Source organism: Rhipicephalus sanguineus, chromosome 4 (genome assembly GCF_013339695.2).
Source record: "Rhipicephalus sanguineus isolate Rsan-2018 chromosome 4, BIME_Rsan_1.4, whole genome shotgun sequence".
Classification (NCBI taxonomy): domain Eukaryota; kingdom Metazoa; phylum Arthropoda; class Arachnida; order Ixodida; family Ixodidae; genus Rhipicephalus; species Rhipicephalus sanguineus.
Window position 1 is genome coordinate 137929992 of NC_051179.1, and position 18317 is coordinate 137948308.

Genomic DNA, 18317 nt, shown 5'->3' on the forward strand with positions numbered 1-18317 from the left:
AATGAAATTTCTGCCTTGCGAGTGCGGAGTAGTATACCGCTTGCCCAGCAGTTGTGGGAAGGCATACGTAGGCCAAACTGGCAGGTGCCTAAATGTAAGATTACGTGAGCATCATAGCTCACTGAAGGGTGCACCGTATTCTCATCTGGCCATGCACTGCAAAAGTTGCGGCTGCGCACCGGTCTTCGGTGAAGCTTCCGTGATCTTTCGTCATAAAAACCAGAGGGCACGTGAAGTGGTGGAGGCCTACCAGATAAATAAACATGGAAATTCATGCATCAGCCAGTCGTCTGTGGCACTATCACATAATGAAATACACTTGTTGGAAAAGGGGTAGGCATGCGCGTGGTGCAGCAAGGTTGTTTGCAAAGGGACACGTCACCCATGTGGTGCACCTTCCTCGCCTGTTCACAGTTGGATGTGGTGTTCGTTCTTTTGTTATCAGGCTGTGTTTTGCCGTGGTTGCTTTGTTTGTTAGTTTTCTTGCGTGTGATTTCTGCGATTAAAAGCCAGTTGAAGTTTAGCGCCTGTCTTGTGTGGTTCTCTTTTCCGTCTATGTTTTTTGCGCTTCGCCCACAATGTAACACAGTCAGCTGTTAAAATTTGAAAAGACCGTGGCAACGTCGAGAAGTTGATCAGTATGAATTCAATTTATGCGATTCATGAATAACATGAAGATCCGAATACGTAGACATCTTCATCTATTTCTGTGTATTTAATAAAACTCTGCGTCATTTGTACTGCAAAGAGCACAGCTGTACATAGGGTAACCTACATATTCGGCGCCCATTTCGATCAGGGCTCTGACGGCCTGTTTCACATGGCAACGATTTCAATCTAACAGCGGAGCGGCATCTGAGACGCGAGCCCGGAAACCTGCCTTTTAAGCGGCGCGCGCAAAGCGCCTGACCAATGGCGGAGCCTCCGCGAGCACATGACAGAGTTACAAGCATTGCCTACGCGTGCTTTACACGAATCGCCGCGACGGGCTTCGCACGAAGGCAGTGCCTTTGACATGAAAACCCGCCTAATCGTACAAATAGACACGTAAAAGGGTCGTAAAAAATGGCTGCGGCTTAGCTCGGCTAGGCCCGGTTATGCAAGCGAAAGCTTTAAAACGAAACGCCAATGGTAAGGTTATAGGTCTGGCAAGAAGCGCTGCTCTTTTTTTTTCGTTTTGTTTCCTAGATTTAGCCGACGAAGCCGCATCACGGTGTCCTGTCGTTCTATGCGAGAACCCACGCACGACAGCAACTGAACAAACTGCTCTCTTGACACTCGCAGCAGCCTCCTGTATTCTTCGGTGTCGCTAACCAAAAGCTCACGGTACAGTTGGTGTTGCATACCCAGATGCTTGTTAGTGATGTATTCCTTTTGCCAACAAGGTCTTTTTGCAGGAAAGAAGAACGCGTCATCGTCTAATTCTGATAAAGCAACAGCCATTGCAGCTAATCGTCGCTTTCTTTCGAACTCCATCTTCAACTTAACAGAAACTCTACGCCATAGACGGAAACAAAGACCTTCAATATTTTTGCTAGCAATAAATGTGTTTTCACAGACTTTCAGACTGCTCGCGCCATCTAGAGGAAAAAGAAACAAGCAAGCATTCGCACATTATTATGACCTCTGAGATTTGGTAGCTATCGCAGATCACCGAGCTCATATTCCGCCAATAGAGGCAGTCGCTAAGCCTACAGCTCTCAGAAAACGAGTACGGCGCTCGGAAACAGTACCAAATTGTCATGAATACGTTGCCGGCGAAGCTTGAGGACCCAAACCTAAAGCCGACACAATCGTCAGTTTGGGACTAACAGCCCACGCAATGCGCTACGAAGAGCTTAAAGATTCGAAGCGGGCAGCTCTCGCTTCAGACAGTGCCGCCATGTTTTCTTTTTCCTCCGGCGCGTCCGTGGAAGAGATTTCCGCGGAGAAGTCCGTCGTGTGGATACACGCTTCAAACGCTCGCGCTCGCGTACACTTCTGCAACGCTCCTTGCATCTCACCTCGGACGCTGAGTAAAGGCATTCGAAGAGGTTTACACAGAGGAGCCGACGAACGCGTTCGTCGGCTCCTCAACTAAGTTTCCCGCGGCATGTCACGGGGTATCCGTTCTTCGCTTCAATGCAACGCAGAGATACACAGCAAAACTCGCTCGTCTAGGCCAGTAAAGCCACGGCCGTGGTAAAGCTTTCACTTTAAAAGTACGCATGCGACATACGAAGCACATCGTGAGGTATCAAAACTTGAGTACTCACTTTCTGAGGCTGGCGCGGTCGTTTGCGATGAACTGTGCCAACAGAAGGTCCAGCCTTTCGCGCAAGGCGCGCGCACTAAACACTTTTCCCAGAGGAAAGTTCATGTTCTTCACAATGCCTTCCCACCGCGAGGGATCTTGAAATGGGTTGTGCTCATTTACTTCGCGCAGAAGTGCCAAATCATAGGCGATGGAAAAGTACAGCCGGCCGGTGCTCGCCTTTGATGCCGCCATTTTGCGAAACGAAGTCTCGCGCTGTCGCGAACGTGTTCGAGAGCGGCGCGACCACCTCATACGTACGCACGCACGCATCGCATGCGTGCGTACGTAGCATGATGCCCATTTCTGCAGCTTATTTTGCACCATATGACAATATGCACATCAGTCACACATTTTAGTTGGCTGTACTCATAGAATCATGTAAATGAGGAATACCCAAACTTCCTAATTGGAAATCACAGACCGCCTTTTCGCGCTTTCTATAAAACTTTGCTGGCAAATATGTGTTGTTTTGACGAGTGTTATTAAAATAATGGTAAAACTGAACTTTCCTTTTTTTGCTGTCGCTGGGCAGAACGGCAAGTATTATTGGACTTGCTTAAAATGAATACTCCACTATTTTCAACAGTAGTCGCGCAAAAGTAGAGCAAGGGCCAAATGAGTAGCTTAAAATATTCGTGGAGTCGCTTGACGCTTCGGTGAGGGTCACTTGACCCCCGTAGGAGTGTTATCGGCAAGGGTCGTCTGCCTCCCTGTAAGTGGTAACGTGATCCTTCGGATGAGAGTCTTTCCACTCTTCCTAGAGGGTCAGGGGACTCTCCTAGAGCGAGCCGACCCTGACCCACCAAGAGAGTCACCGTGACTATTCAAAGAGTGTCCTATACGTGGCAAGTCAGAACTCTCCGAAAAGAGTCACGCATACTCTTTTTTTTTAGAGTGTAGGTAGAAAGGAAATGGATTTTGTTAAAGAAAGTATTGGAAACTATTTAGGCTCCGGTATTCTGCGTGATGTTTATGCATTACATTCCAGGTACGAAGCCTCATGCAAATACATCAGAGTCAATGCATGACGAATAGGGAAGCCATAATTTCTGAAGAGTGATATCAAGAGCAACACATTATGAGTTTTTATTTAAATTTCATAACCTAGAACTCCTTCGGGTGATATTTCCTGGATTTTCAACGCAGAAACCTTGTTTGGGAAACATTAGTGACTGGTCAAGGGCGCAGAGGCAGCCATCCTGACATCCTGTCGGATTTTGATCCGGCTGCTCCTGCCTGCAAGTCTGGAACGACTGACAAAAATGACAGTGATTAGATCGCAAGGAATACAAAATGTCGAAGAAGGTTTCTTAATTTTATTTATCTCAAACGCAGCTCTAGCTTTCATACGCCATAGCGATGATTAAACAGACTACACTGTATACAGTGAGGTTTTATTATGACTGATAATATTGTAACGCACAGTTCAAAAGCATACTTTAATGAACTAAGGCAGGTTCGGGGAACTTGTGCCCGAGGTGGATATAGCCAAAAACGAATGTATCCTGATGATGATGCTCCTTGGATGATTGGCACCTACTTACTCAGAGGGATGAGCCATGAGTCAGGCAGATCATATGGTCTTAATTTTGGTCTTAAAGACGTATGCCGCAAACAGTTTTGGAAGGGCGTAAAATAGGCCAGCGCGCATAGGTTTGAAACCATCTTGTGTCAACATGTGCCTTGGTTTTACGTTTCAAGGCTACGATTCGATTGTGAGCCAGGCCATGGTGGGTGATACCGGCATAAGTTTCACCACACGGGGTTTTTAACGTGCGCCTCATTTTCAGCATGCAAGTGCTCTTTCGATTTCGCACCCATAGCAATGCATACGCCGCAGCCGGATCCACACGCTTCGGCTTAGCAGAACAACACCTTACGTACTAAGCTACCACGGTAGGTAGTTATGTAACACATTTCGAGAGGCAGCTCCTCACTGACTGCTGCGCATTAAATCAATTCACGCAGTAGGTGGGATCTGCCTAATTCTTTTAGAAAAGCAAGGTTCTTAGGTCTGCCCCTGTGTTACAGCATTTCGACGCGCTCAAGCCGCTTGATCTCAGCGGTGATGCCTCACGAACGGCTTTGGAGCTATTCAAGCACAGCGACTACAAATAAAAGAACACCCAATTTTTTTTGGCTTCAACAAGCTTCCTTGCAGGAGCGAGAAACTGTAGCCTGTTGGAAAAGGAAGCACCGGCTTCATTGTCCAAGAACTATGATTAATTGTGGGGCCAGCAATTCGATGTTGTTACCTATGATAACCATTCTTTGGGATTATTGGTCCAAAGACGCCCATTCTTGAGAGATCCTCGCCGAGAATAACTTGGTGGCAAATTACCTTACCAACATACGTGTGCAAGTAAATGGTTCTCTACTGGCCGCTAGAAGCATTGGCGGAAGGCTGCAAAGGCAAGCATTGCCCTCACCGGCTTGGCGGTATCGGCAGATCACATCGACATTATGTTCGAGGGCTCGTACTCGCACCTTTCGTCGTATGCGCAAGAGCGAAGGCTACTTCACATGACACGGCAATATTGCGCATGTACAGAAAATTGTTGCCCGGAGGTCAGGCTGCCCGCCGAAAACGATGGTCCGCATTTGCCGAAAACATCAAAGGATTCAGGGTCCATAGGGGCTGTATTTTTCGCATACTGGTTTACGTAATGGTTGGTGCATTTGTGCGGCACCGGTTACTCCTCTTCTATTGTATAGTAGTTGTCGTAAAGAAGGGGATCATCACGAAACTCTCAAATTAGGGCTGCATTCTTCGGGAAACACGGGTGGTGATCGCTACCTCGCTGGAGTTTAACACGCTCAACTTGCTGCATAAAACCCACCCTGGCATTCAAAAAATGAAGTCTTCTGCGGAAAGCTATGTCTGGTGGGATGGCCTCGATGATAACGTAGCGCAAAAGGTGAGCACCTGCAAGGCTTGGCGAAAAAATCAACGCAGAAGAATATTGCTTTTGACGCCGTTGACATTCTCTAAGCCGTGGTGACGACAGCAAGTTGATTATGAAAGCCCATTCAAAGGTCCTTACTTTTTGTGTTGGCGGACGCCTCTAACGTGTGGTTGAAAATGGTTCCTGTTTGTACCCTATCATCGGATACGCCAATTGGATGCCTTCGAAACTAGTTTTGCACTCACGAAATCACTGGCGTCATTGTTTCGGATAATAGGTCCTGCTTTTTGTGGTTCTGATTCCTTTTTAACATCTGGCATTTAACGGTGCCGCGGAGCGCGTACTTATAAAATCATTGAGGGAGAGCTTAGGAAAGTGACACCAGGAGAGTTTCAAACAAATATCGACAAAACTCTCGTTGCATACAGGACAGCGCGCCATTCACTTACGGGGCGTACCCCGGCGGAGGTTCTATTGCGTCGACAGATGAGGAGAGCGGTGGATCTGTAACACTCAGACACGCACAGCGAAGTGGAATACAAGCAACTGCGCCAAAAGCTACTCTTCAACGCGTCAGCGAGGAAAAATCTTTTGCCATGGCTAGGCACCGTGCGTTCGCAAGAAACTTTCCACCGACTCTTTTATAAGTTCCAGTTGCTTGTCGTCCACTGAAATACACCGTGGCAATGTAGCCCTCAGTAAGAGCTGCTGATATCATGTTCGTAACACGGTAACTAGCACACCATTTCACTGCATAGCCTCTAATACGGCACCTCCTACAGCTATTGAGAAGCCGAAAGCTTACTAGAGCATCGACGCTGAAGGCTACATTAACCTTCGTCTGCCTTCAATATTGTCTCCTGAACGACCGGCCACGGTTCCTTGAACGGAAGACGAATACCAAACTAAGATGCAGCCAGCGCTTACAGCCTTGGCTAAGGACATCCACGTCCCGCAACTTAGGCGGTCAACACGCTCGTCGAAGCCAATGACATTTTTCAGATTGTTAGGGAGTTATCAGCTCGACGACAAGCAGATCACTAGTGAGGGTAGGGTGTTACGGTGTTGGTGTGACTCTATGCGGGTGGTATGGTATGATGAACTTTATTTGGGTCCTGAAGATCAACCCTTAGGTTGACGCAGGCGCAATCGTGCTTTTTCACATCATATCAGCCGAGTGCGAGGAAGTAACGATAAAATAAGCGGCGCCATCTCCCTCTGTGTTCGGGGGACCACGAAGGTGACGGGAAGGTAAAGGATAGGTAGCATTGCAGAGTATCGGCGTACTGTAAAATGGAATGTGAGCGCTCGGTATCCTTGCGCAGCCTCACGGCGCAGACTTAACCATGCGCTATAGGGAAGTGCAGCTCAACTCGCTGAGAGCATTTCCGTTGCCAGTGACGGCAGCGTGCTTCACTGGCTTCGCGAGTAAAGAGGAAAAAGCAGTGACATGAAGGAGGTAACAACCAGTTGCCCGTAGGTAGCTTGATAGATGGCGCATCACTTAATTTAGGGTGTGAATCATGTAATATTGTTGCAGCCTAAAAGCTAACCTAATTTCTAAACACTGTTTCAGGGACCCTTTATTGGCATTGCAGTGTGGCCTGGCGCGCAAATAAAATACACATGGCGCACAGCCGTGAGCATAAGTACGAGAATACGGACCACGGGAGCGTGCGCCGAAATGGCCATCTGCGCCGTCTAGTGGCGAGCCTTCTACTTTTACAGCGAAAGCTGTTATGAGATCATTTCACCGGCCGTTTTTGGCGCCGTAGTTGTCCGCCGCCGCCGCCGCCGCCGGTGTCCGTAACCAGTATCGCTCGAAATAAGAAAAAAAAACTAATCAAGAAACTAAATAAGAAAAAAATTCCAGGATGGAACGAGGTTCGAACCTGGGCCCCCTGCGTGGGAGCCCAGTATTCAACCTCTGAGCCATGCCGGTGCTTGAAACTGCTTTGCAAAAAGGTCCTATACAGACTTCATGTCAGGGAAGGAACCTCATTAGCATATGCAATATAGCGTGGTAGAAGAGTAAAGCGTCGCACAACGCGAATTCTGTAACCAGGCGTCACACAATGCGAATTGCGCAACGAGTAGGTTGTTGAATGCTTCCAACCCATTACAAAGGGCTCTGCCATAATACTTCATCGTCATCAGGCACAACATCAACAAAGTGCGCATAATGCCTTGCATGCGTTTAGCAGGTACCAACGCTCTCCGTAGAATGACGAAAAATGGCACAGTGCCTGCTGCCCTACTTCTCAAAAATTACAATGATTTATAGCGTAGTGGGTTCCTCGCAAGTGCACTTGTATTGGTTGCCAAGGAAGCCCATAAGCGCATGATCCACTTCCTCGGGGTCTCAGTAAAATTATAATGATTTATAGCGTAGTGGGTTCCTCGCAAGCGCACTTGTATTGGTTGCCAAGGAAGCCCATAAGCGCATGATCCATTTCCTCGGGGTCTCAGTAAAGTTCTTCGCCCCCCCCCCCCCGTCTCTCTCCCACGTCAATGTATGTTATACAGCATGGTGGGAGAGGGAAATAGCGACCGGGCGTCACCCAATGCAAATTACATAACTGGTGGGCCGTTTAAAGATTCCAACCCATTACAAAGGGCTGAGACATAATTCTTCATCGTCATCAGTCGTCGCGTCAACAAAGTGCACATAATGCCTTACAGACGTGTAGCTGGTGCCTCGCTTCTCCGCAGAATGACGAATAATGGCTTAGTAGTTGCTTCCCAACTTCACAAAAAATTGTGATTTATGGCGTAGTGGGTACCTTTCTAGTGTACATGTATTGTAGCCCCCAAGAGAGCTTCGGGCTCTAGAAACGCCGCTCTTCCAGCTTTCGCTGTGACTGTGCTGCGGTTTCAGCGCAGGCCTGGCGTTTTTTAGAGCCTTACTATGGCCGTGAATTCGCTAGAGCAATGCTCTCGACATAAGACCTCTCGCCACAAGACGATAATTTCGGCACGAGCTCCCGTGGTCCCTGTACTTATGCTCACGATTGTACATGATTGGACACGTATGCATAAAATTCTGAATCAGTTCGGTGAAAGTGGCAGCACAAACAAACCACGAGTATTCCAATGTAACTAGTGAAGAGATGCATGTAGGGAGCTTATGTTATGCTAGAATGGGTGCCACTAGCTCTTCCTTGAATATTAGTGTGAAGTCGGGCCGCGGAAGTGAACGCGACTGCTTTAAAATAATATTTTTTGAAAAATACCCGGAACTGCCTTCTCTTCACTAAAAGAAGTATCTTTGGCTGCTACTGCGTTTATATGTAGGCTTGCAAGGTGGCCTTCCGACAACTATTTTAAATATCGAATCAGCATTAGTTTGCCGTTTCTTATTTACGTCTAGGTACTTCTAATGATTACAATAGCTCCTGTGCCAAAGTAATTGGAGAACAATTGTCCCGACACGATTCACATTCCAAAACTGCGGCCGGCTTGCTAAGGAACACACATTGAGAACCTCTCCGTGGGATGAAAAATGCTTTGGAATGCTTACACGGTTAGCACACGAAACATAGTTTTTGAACAAAGCAAAATGTGTTTCATGGTAGAAATATTATTGACTACGGATTTTGGATAACCAAGCCGTCAGCGTAACGCTTCACGTTCTGCTGTTAGAAGAAGGCGTAATGTATAAGCCGGACCACCGTAGAATAACGCAAATCTAAGCTTCTAAAGAGGGCGAACGCACATGCAATAAATCGTCAAGAGATTTTTTCTGCGCATTTCAAAAAGTGTGCTGCAGGTTCGCCTAAATACTGCAGCAGTACGTAATCATTCTGGTGCAATGTAATAAATGTGCGGGCTCTAATTAAGATTTGCAGTATGTAATATAATGAAATAATTTAATTAATCTGACTTTGGAATTAAGTTGTAACCTTACATCAGTGCGATACACTTCGCGAAATTGATTCTGACACACTTGTCGTCACAGCGACTAAGGACATCTAGCCAGATAGATGTCTACGTCGTCCGTCTGTTCACAAACACACCAACGCCTCCTATATAAATCCCGCATCACATACATTGTCACTGGCCGTCTAACAGTGTTACAGCTGGCCTACGAAGGGAAGGGAAGTGCAGTCATAGACGGCTGGGAACATAAAGAAGGAAATGAGCAGCAAAAAATGCGGATGACTGCAGAATTTTAGGATCTGTCAAAGGAGAATTACTCTTGCTGTGAGATACAAAGAAAAAACGTGAACGATGATGACAATCCCGCGATAAACGCGTGTAACATCTTACGTATTGAGAACAATCTCTTAGCAATCGTCCTGGTTGGCTTGGAGGCGCTCCTAGGCATTCCGTGCTAAAAATAGCAAAAAAAAGTTAAAACCAGTTACCAAGGCTGATGGTATTGGCACGCACGCTTATTTAACTTTTTTTATTTTGATGTGATAGTGTTGCACTTAGAAAAACTGTTACGACCGCTCAGCGCAGGCCGCACCACAATGTGTGGGAAGCTTCGCAATCGTTTCAGATAACTCTGCTAAGATCACGCGCAAAACGCCATTATTCAAGTTTGTTCGGGAGCTTATGCGAGCTCCAGCGATAACACTGGGATTTTGGGCCACTCTTGTGTAAAAGACGAGTTTTGCAGACGACCATACATTTCCGGCGGCCGACGACTGTAATCGCAGCTGTCAGTGTACAGCGTGTATTGCTTGTAGTTTGACTTTTCTTCTTGGCCACAAGTTCACTTAATAAAGAGTTTCGCCTTTTTCGGTCCGTCTGCCGCCGCCTTCACCATCACGACTAGGTGACAATATGTAGACATTGCCGAACGCTTTTATTAGCTTTGAATACTCTTTGAAATCTCGCTAGTGAAATCAGCTGTGGTACTTAGCTGATTTACTGAGCGCTCTGCAGTTATTAACCCCACAATGCAATTTTGTTTTTCCCAGCGACATTTGTTTAGCTGGCGCTTTGTAGGCATTTGGATATAGGGCAAGAAAATCGAGAGTTTTAGGTCTGCGTCGGGTTCAGCGATTAGTTCGCTGGCAAGCTCAACCCATACGAAAAAGGAGCCGCATTTACGGAGTGGTACAGTTTTAACAGATTTGCCGGCGTTTGTTTTATGTAACTATCTAGGTGCTAATGATTCGTTGCTAAAGTCACGGTTTTAATTGCTCACGGTCGTCTGAAAGTGCTTGAACAGAAGTAGTTCAATCATGCCAGCTCTAATAAAAGTAATGATTTAAAGCTTAGAGACTGAAAAATTACAATGGTATTTATTTCCACGAAACTGCGTAAACCGGCTTGACGAGTCTGAAAAGAACTAGGCATTGCTGCAAATAATGTTCAAGATGGTCTGTGTGTCGGTGAGGTTTTCTCCTTGTGCCAGCAAAAGTTTCAAATGCACGCAACACATTATCACTAGAATTACGGGCAAAAATTGAAATTAGCGTTAAACTTGAATATGTTCGTATTTAATGAAACGTTCTGCAGGAAAAGCTTAAATCATATTTTAATTTCGAAGCCATATAGACTCTAGTTTATTCGCTTGGTGTGCTGGTCGTGCTTTTAGATAGAATGCTTTAACTTCTGCTCGTCCATGGAGTACACTGCCGGGCATTTATATCATATCTGGGCGGGACCCTAACCGTTGCGAATATATAGAAGAAACATTATTTACACATTTCTAGAGGTCGTGTTTACATCAGTCATACAATTGCTAGAAAAACAGAGGTGCTGAATTAAATGAAGATGCAGATGTTCCATCGGGTTACAAAAGAGAGCGAGTTTGTGCGACAGGCACGTTTTGTTCTGGTTTGAACTTATGCGCCTATTTAATCTAGCCGGCAATTGTTTAATTTTTGAACGTGCTTTGTTCCTGCTGATGTCGTACTGCCGTATGCGTCAAACATGGTTGTCACCGAATTCTGTACGCGCTGTACGTGTTTCTATCAAATCTGTGTGAAATTTTGGGCGTGTTAAGTCCTTTAGCACGCAGGCCTTAAATCTGTATTTTCTATGTAATAGTTATATTACCTGCACGAGTGACAGTTTCCCGTGCCTCATAAAACTCTTGCTGCCAAGGAGAAAAGTTTAAGCAGAAGACACATCTTTTTTTAGAAAATTTCCAGGCAAATACACCAATTTAAAGCATGAAACTCAACACTGATGCGTCAAGAGTTAGTTGTAATGATTTACTGATACGTTATAATTCGGTTTGTGACGAAAAAAAGCCAAAGATCAAACGTCATAATGCATGCTGTAGGATGTATAAAGTGCCGTTTGGGCATTATAAGATGTGCTGTACAGGGTGCTTGCAGCGGTACTTACATCAAGAGAGCTGCGGCAGCCAAAAACACGATGTAGACTATACAGAAACGTGCCATCATAAGGTATTGGCCTGGAAGGTTAAAAGAGGCAGTGTCTTTCCCGCTTGCATAATACTTTCAATGGTCGCACATATTCATATATACACTTATGACGACGTAAGCGCTCGTGGCGCTGTTTTAACAACACTATGCACAGATGGGTATATTATGAACGACGAATTGTTTAGTCATGCGTAAAATTATAGTGCTTCAGCAGAATTGTAATACAGAACTACTGCCTATTTTGTGCTGTAGACGAGAGATAAAAAAAAATATGAGAACCATAAAAGGCTCTAAAGGCTGAATTGTAAGTTTTAACAACTTTTCGTACCTTCAGGAAGATTGACATAATGAGCAAATATATGGGTGAAATACGCAAGGAAAAACTCGTTACTCCAAATGTTTTGAAAGGCGAAAGCCCTGAATGCTTCGTCCGAACGTAATCTTGAAGGAAAAGACTTCGTCGACGCGAACATTAGCAACAAGTCACATGGCCACCCGCGCGCGACCTGGACCGATGCAAGTGAGCTCCGCGTTCACTTTGTTTTGGAGCGTTCACGTGACTCAGCCTGAAGTCGCATGGTCACTATCGCGCTTCTTGGCTCAAGGCGCGAAAACAGCGCACGCACTTCGTCTTCGGGGCATTAGCGTGAATAAAAAAATATCACAGCATATCCACGGGGTGAATGATGATGACTGGGGCGAAGCTCCGGAGGGAATCATCGGTAAACCGTGAAACTCTTCCGTGAAATTCGCCCAGTACATCATATAAAGAGTGTGAAACACCGTGCATATATTAAACATCAAACTTTTATTGTACAGTTGGTTTACGTGGTCCCTTCATTATCACCACTTTCTGATCGGTGAAATGCAGGGAAAGTGTCCGCTCCCGAGCGAAAGAGAAAGCGCGCCAAGAGCAACCGCGTTCCCCGCTCGCGCTGTGAGAATAAACGGCAAGGTTAGAGGGAAGACACGACGCGCGTAGCGTTCCTCTTCGCGTTCCACGACGCGAGGTCGGTAGCATGCCCAATGAAAGCCAACGGAACGCGATTGTGCAAGCGCTCCGGCTTCGCGAACTATGCACGGCGTTTACTGCACACAAAGCGTCCCAAAACCAAACATCTTGCTCTAGGTGTGCTTTGCGTTTTTCGTAGAAATATTTTCTTTATCATGTACTTTAAGACGAAATGTTTAAAGCTCACTAGAGTATATCGCCCGCAAAGTATGTCTTTCAGGGTGATTAAATCAAGGAACACTACGATGTCTTGTAAATTATGATATCTAGTGAATTCCTCATCTAAGTGAGCAGTTTATTAAACTAGAGCTGCCTACATACTACTACTACAGAGGAGGGAACGACTCACACCCTAAGGAGCTTCGCCCCTTAAAAAGCGGTATCCGCGTAATAATATGTGCATAGCAAAATAGCCACGCCGGATAGCTTCGCCTTAGAGTAGTCCTAGGCGAATGCATAATGTAGCCTGTGAGTCTCATTCGACGCAGTGGTGCCACCTCTCAACGTCGACAGCTCGGCTAGATGGTTCTGGTGAATACTGTGAAAGAATGTACTAGCTAACCAAGGCATTGACAAAATAGGATGAATGTGTCTCTTTCTATCTTGTGATGTGTATCTTCCTACCCTGTCAATGTCTTTATTCGTCAGTACAATGTCCCATTTTTCAGGACATATCGAGCACGCCACTGGAAGAGCTGCACGCACAATGTTTGTCACTTTTCGTAGCCCCACATCAAGCCCCTCAATACTACTAGGCAAATTCACTCAAAAATATGAGGGCTGCTACTATGACAACTCGACATGATAAAAAAAAAATTCGGCAGATCACACGTATCGTGGCAGTCGATGTTATGCGAAGCATGCGGCGGGTAGGTGGCTCTGGCGTAATTTTACAGCGAAAGCTGTTATGAGATCATTTCACCGGCCGTTTTTGGCGCCGTAGTTGTCCGCCGCCGCCGCCGCCGGTGTCCGTAACCAGTATCGCTCGAAATAAGAAAAAAAAAACGAAATAAGAAAAAAATTCCAGGAAGGAACGAGGTTCGAACCTAGGCCCTCTGCGTGGGAGCCCAGTATTCAACCTCTGAGCCATGCCGGTACTTGAAACTGCTTTGCAAAAAGGTCCTATACAGGCTTCATGTCGGGAAGCAACCACATTAGCATATGTAATATAGCGTGGTAGAAGAGTAAAATAAGCACCAAGCGTCGCACAACGCGAATTCTGTAACCAGACGTCACACAGTGCGAATTGCGCGACGAGTAGGTTGTTGAATGCTTCCAACCCATTACAAAGGGCTCTGCCATAATTCTTCATCGTCATCAGGCACAGCATCAACAAAGTGCGCATAATGCCTTACATGCGTTTAGCAGGTACCAACGCTCTCCGTAGAATGACGAAAAATGGCACAGTGCCTGCTGCCCTACATCTCAAAAATTACAATGATTTATAGCGTAGTGCGTTCCTCGCAAGTGCACTTGTATTGGTCGCCAAGGAAGCCCATAAGCGCATGATCCACTTCCTCGGGGTCTCAGAAAAATTACAATGATTTATAGCGTAGTGGGTTCCTCGCAAGTGCACTTGTATTGGTTGCCAAGGAAGCCCATAAGCGCATGATCCACTTCCTCGGGGTCTCAGTAAAATTACAAAGATTTATAGCGTAGTGGGTTCCTCGCACGTGCACTTGTATTGGTTGCCAAGGAAGCCCATAAGCGCATGATCCATTTCCTCGGGGTCTCAGTAAAGTTCTTCGCCCCCCCCCCCCGTCTCTCTCCCACGTCACCGTATGTTATACAGCATGACGGGAGAGGGAAATAACGACCGGGCGTCGCCCAATGCAAATTACATAACTGGTGGGCTGTTTAAAGATTCCAACCCATTACAAAGGGCTGAGCCATAATTCTTCATCGTCATCAGTCGTCGCGTCAACAAAGTCCACATAATGCCTTACAGACGTGTAGCTGGTGTCTCGCTGCTCCGCAGAATGACGAATAATGGCTTATTAGGTGCTTCCCAACTTCACAAAAATTGTGATTTATGGCGTAGTGGGTACCTTTCTAGTGTACTTGTATTGTAGCCCCAAGAGAGCTTAACGGGCTCTAAAAACGCCGCTCTTCCAGCTTTCGCTGTGACTGTGCTGCGGTTTCAGCGCAGGCCTGGCGTTTTTTTTACTGAGCGACACGTTACAAAGTGACGCTAAAGATTTGCATATATTATATACGCACACATATATATGTTGAAGAGCGGCATATGTGTTATAAAACCAATTGTTTACGGTTGGGTAACGCTGCCAATGGCAACGTAGGTATTACCTACGCCAGAAGCGGTAAGCTGATATGTAGTGCTTATACGTGTCCCGAGAACGCACGCACGTTTTACGAACCCGTGTGCATGTGTGCAAGAAGTTCTTGACAGTTCTTGAACAAGGGGCATCATCACTGTGATCAGTGAGCACCAGCAGCTGGTCGTTACTTGTTATAGGTTCCGGTCCTGATCGTGGTGACGAGGGGTTCATCTGTAGTGAAGTATGTGGTATAGTAGAGCTGTTGGAAGTCGTGGAGGCCTCGGTCATTTCGTCGACAAATTGTCTGTCGACAGAGCCGGCGACATGTCGGAACCTGAAGCCACCCTTCGCGTTGGTGAGGCATAGGCCGTCGAGGCTGCTATAGGCCTGGATAGTGCTACGTAGACCAACATCAGTGGATCCTGTTTGTCATATTCGTAGACTACCTGGGCGTATGTGACCTACGTAGCCTAGTCTAGAAAGCGGCTGTCAATCAATCTGGCATCATTCTTTGTCAGCATGAGGCCATCGCCCAGCCTCGTAAGAAATGAAGAGGACACTGCGTCGTTCTGGTGGACGAAGTGCACTTTACGGTGTGGTGATGTGGGTATCATATGTAACTTTCGTTAATGTATTCCTCCGGGGTCGAGCAATGCTTCAATATAGCTTGTTCAATCATAGGAATACAAACGTAATGTTAATTAGACTGCTATAAAAGCGGAGCCAACTGTGGAACTACAGACGTTAATCTGATATGACGCCTGTATCGTAGGAGTACACACCGTAGGAGTATCATGTAGTGTTTATTGCTTTCTTGTAAAATTAGACAGCCAGCACCACAACCACAATGGACGTTGCACCGATATTACGCCTGCGTAGGCTGTTTTTCCAAACAAGTTTATAGACTTGGCGTGGCTCAGTGGTAGAATTCCTGATTGCCACGCAGAATGCTTTGGTTCGATTCCTGCTGGGATCACAATTTTCCTTCTTTCCATTCGTTGAGTCAACGCGGCCGATGTTGGTTTTCCTTAACGCTGTAGCATTTAAGTTAGCAATGTCTGTTCTCGCCGTTCCTGGGTAGATATAAACTGTCAGTCACCTGTGGCGCATACCCGTACACCGCGGCCCGTGGTACGCGGGTATGTGCCACACGTGTCTAGTGGAAAGGGTTTGACGACGTACGCGACAGGATTTTAACGTTATTCATGTCATGACCCGGCAATCATATTCGTCAAATCCTCTTACCCTCCCATGCAAATTTTGGTCGACACCAAGTTAAGGAGGCGATAATGAGAGCACCGAGACGTAGGCGGCTAGATCGATAGATAGATAGATACTAAATAGAAACGCTCAAAGTGCCAGAGGTTTGCTAAGAAATGCTTCGCATTTAAAAACAAAATTTGCAATGATATACCTGGTACAGAACTCAACAGAGCATACAGAATTGTGTGCAATAGAATAAGTTGAAGGATATGTTTCTTTCCGTGAATGTGCCTTAATTTTTAATGCCAGCTGTATTCACCTACGTAAACGCAAACGTATTCACTGACTTTGTGAACAATGGAAAAGCGGCAGCTGTGAAAATAATGGTGCGTATGCACGTGGGCCTCTGTGGAACTTCGTGTATATTGGTATCAAAAGCCGCCGCTTCAAGGCAGAAGCAACACAGCATGGTGCTTCATTCGAGTGTGGGTGCCATGATACTATTATGGAGAAATTTTTGGTTTGCACTATCTAGCAACTCCATGAACAACACGCACATGTGTCCCTTTTCTCATACAATGGTTTCACCACTACGTAGTTTCTGAGGAGTAGCCGCGAAGTATATGAGTAACAGAGAACCTATCCCTTTAATCGCAATACTCGACGGCCGAGGTATCCCGCGGCAAGGGCAAGGTTTAACAGCCACCAGAACGCATGATCCGAGCCACTCGGCATTTCATACACAGCGGCCACAGCATGTTGTGTGGTAACGGTGAAAGGCCGGCTATATATGTGGTCTTTTTTTTTCTAGAAGAGCCAAGTGTACTTTAACTGAAACTGAGAAAAGCGCAGTCTTTTGCAAATGACAATATGGGTGGGCATGGCGCAACAAATTTTTTTTCAGTGTCCTTATGTCACCAAAATATGTCACCAAAATATCTCAAATGTATTATGCGGCTAAAATCTGTATAGCCAACTATTGCCGATATTGAGGAGTAGAATTTGGATTTGGCTCTTATGGATTGGAAAGCTTCATTTGGGCTTGATTAGTTCGTAAAACTAGTCTAGATGTCAGTGCATGAACGATGTAGGAAAGAATATTTTTCGACAAAATTAACACCATCCTCATGCTGCCGTCGGTGCCGTCCTTTGTTGCATGGGCGTAATGGCGATGACTAGACTTGTAGAGCGAGTGGTCCTTCCAGGCCGAAAGGTGCTCCATTCTGGACTGTCAGCAGTGTTTTCTTCTCCCTGGCATCTATTGCATGCCTTCAAAAATGTTTCGGCTCTTCTTCTTCTGAGCTCATGTTATGCCACGTTGTTTCGGATCAGTTCTTCAACAACGAATATAGACCGGTGCCCAATATCTTCATTTTAGTTGTCGTATATTTGATGTACACCATCTTGGAGCGAAAGACGGACATTGATGCTGCAGCGCTGAACTCGGAAAAAGATCATGTCCTTGATTAAGTACGAACTCGCCCCCCGCCCCTCAAAAAAATAATAATTAAGAAACGGAATCACGACAGGAAAGCGGCTACGACACAAATGAAACATATTGGATGGTTCAACTTTGAGACATTGAGAAACGTGAAAAAAAAAACATCAAATCTTCTTGTTGCACGCTCACAATTTTAGTTCCAGTTCTGTAGAGCGCCAGTAGCTAACTTTGTGCAAAATTGCAATGCTCTGAAGGTAAACAGGGCTTGTTGCTGAGCTAGTTGGTTCATAACGTGAGGAAAAAACTGTAATGACGCAAAGAAGACGGGGGCGAAGCGAAGACACGAACAGTCATACACGGGCGTCAACTTCCAACTGTTTATTATCAGAAATCGCGCCGATTTATATAGTCTGCCGAACAAGGTAATCCCATAACAGAAATTGAGACATGGCAGAACTAACAATTCATCATGAGCCACTAATACAGAGTGAAGGCATGCGCCGGAACTGCACTAACGCGATGGAACTATGAAAACATGCCAGCACCTATGAACACGTGCCAACCCTAGTGAGAGGCAAAATGAGCATCGCACAATCTAAACACTACATGTCTAAAGGCTATCTTTCAAAAAGATAGCTTCTTTCTCACTTAGATCGAGTGATGGGGCCCTAACGCACTGGCTACCTGCCCTTTTTATTAGAAACGCTTGAATTGTCTCCCTTTCAGTGCGGATGTTTGCTCTCCTTAGAAACGTGGTTTGGCTCAAGTGTGGCGCACAACCACAGCGCTTTCAGTGGTCTGCCAAGTGCGCGCCCATGTTGCTGCTGACC